The following is a 2,493-nucleotide window of genomic DNA, read 5'->3' as shown; positions in this document are numbered from 1 at the left end:
GTGCTTGTGGATTTTAATATCAATTACCAAAATGTGGATTGCCCAATGGTGGGTATTTCAAATCATCTGCAAGTTTCCTCTCCTTTTAAGAACTATAATCATGCATTCAAATAATTTGAATCATGATAACATTTATTTGATATTAACAATAACCCATGCTTGAAGAATTTAGTCAGATCCCAAAGCAGGTCCGGCTAAAAATTTTGCCTTTCAAACAACTGGCATCCTCTTATTTATCCCATGATTGCAATGTAATGACTAGAATTAGAACAATCACTGGAACATCACTTTAAAATTCCAATTTAATCATTTTTGCACAGTGTGAAATTTGTGTTTGGAGGCTCGCCAGGTGGCCGTAAAAACTAACTCAATCAAGTAACCAAGCCATAAAAATCGGCATGAGTGTTCAATCTTGTACACTCTATCATACTGCAAATTCTTAGCTCATGACGAATCTCCAGTCAAGAGATTTTAATTGCCGAACATTCATACTTCAATTAAACCGCAGGCAAACAATGTTAAAAAACATAAACTGGCTCGGGTTCGCCATTATAAATTGGGGTTATTGATCACTTGGGGTTTTGAAAACTAGGATATAAGTTCTTTACCATGGAGAGAATATAATTCCATGTTTTGGGCTCATGACGAATCACAAGACACATTTGGCGAATTTTTGAAAACAGACAGTTGGAAATTTTAACTGGAAAATGTGTCAAAAAGTGATAAATGGCAAATGTATGGACATGTGAAAGTATGTAGAAGGATTCGTCATGACCTAAGAACTGGCATACTTCAAGGATTTTCAGGACACAACACAATGGTAAAATTCACTTAGGCTTACCAATCACAAGATCAAAGTTATAACATGCCGAACAGGGGTACGGATCAATCTGGATACCTTAGCCGTAACAAAACAATGCAAACTAGGTTTTTAATCATGTTAGCAAACTGATCAAATGAATTCGACATGATCTCAAAATTGGAACATATGAAGTTTCTTACCCCTCAAACATAATGCAAAAAGAATTTTTTCATTTGGGTCAACTGGGTCAAAGATATGATTGGTCGAACAGGGCTTCCCAAAATTGTGAACAACTAGTCAAATGCACAAAACAGTAAATTACCAAATTTGAGGGGTTTGAAACGTATTCAAACGGATTCAAAATGATTTAAAAATTGAAACATAAGTTCTTTGTTATGGACACTAAATATCCTCAAAGTGGTGGGTCATGAGACATTTCTGGGTAAAAGATATTCAAATGCAAACTGGGCCTCTGATCGCTATTTGACACTTAGGCAGAACTACAAATTTTGACACTAGCTCAAAATGTGACTTCACCAAATGATTCGGGATGGAAAAATAACATTGTGGATCACATGTATATGTCAAATGAAAGGTGTTAAGCCACTCAAACACCATCTAGGCCTCAAACTGACAATTGACTACATATCCACAAAAAGCACTTTAGGGCATTGATTCTTCAAAATTTTCAAAATGTGATTGAAAATGGACCATGCAATTTTTAGTCCCAATAGTGGCTCTATCTGGGGATGCATGCCCCTTGCAGGCATGGCAAGGATTCAAGTCTCTAGGAGAAGCAGACCACACACCTGAACATCAAAACTTCCTCGAACAACTTTATTGAAAGCAAGAAAACTACACCTACTATGTCCATGCGATGGCCCTGGGCCACCAAAAGTTTCAGAACTTCTTACCTCCATCAAAAACTTGATTATCATTTACATTCTCCTGAGGCAAACTGAAACTCTCATGCTTATTTGTTTCACCCATCATATCAACACTTTCAATTACTTCGTTAGGCAAAACAAAACTGCTATCATCATCTTCATAGTGCATATAAAAATCAGACACTCTCTACACCTTGCTCACTATGAAAATATGAATCAGCATGATCATAACAACTGATATCAAACTGAAACTGATCATTACTAATTGAATCATGGATTCTTTCAACTGGAAACACAAAGTGCTAAAATTCAACTTCATTCAACGAGTTACATGGAGCAGATTGTAACTCACCTTGTGCCTCCGTAAATGAAGAGTATGTGAAATCTGATCGTTGCCTACTTGCAACCATGTTACTCATCGAATCAGATTTATCCTTTGTTGAAACCTCTTCACATTCAAACAACTGATTAGTCACCAAAATTGAAAACTCATTCTAAAAGTACTGATCCAAACTATGTTGATCACTATCATCTTCTTCATCAAACTAAAAGTCAGGATACACCTTGAACTTATCTTTACAAGACTTATCAGCACATGAAGAAAATCTATAACTGGATTGACAACACTCACTGTTTTCCACTTCACAATATGAAACATTAAAACAATGTTCATCAAGATCAACATGAAAAGAATCTGAAACAACATTAAAATTTCCTTCATTAACATTCCCTACATCCAACAAATCGTCATGTGCAAAAACATTTGAGGTTCTGTTATATACACCTCCAAAGTCTAACAAAGAT

Source organism: Cupressus sempervirens, chromosome 1 (genome assembly GCF_028749045.1).
Source record: "Cupressus sempervirens isolate cs-2001-9-10 chromosome 1, ASM2874904v1, whole genome shotgun sequence".
Classification (NCBI taxonomy): domain Eukaryota; kingdom Viridiplantae; phylum Streptophyta; class Pinopsida; order Cupressales; family Cupressaceae; genus Cupressus; species Cupressus sempervirens.
Note: the sequence above shows the minus strand (reverse complement) of the source record.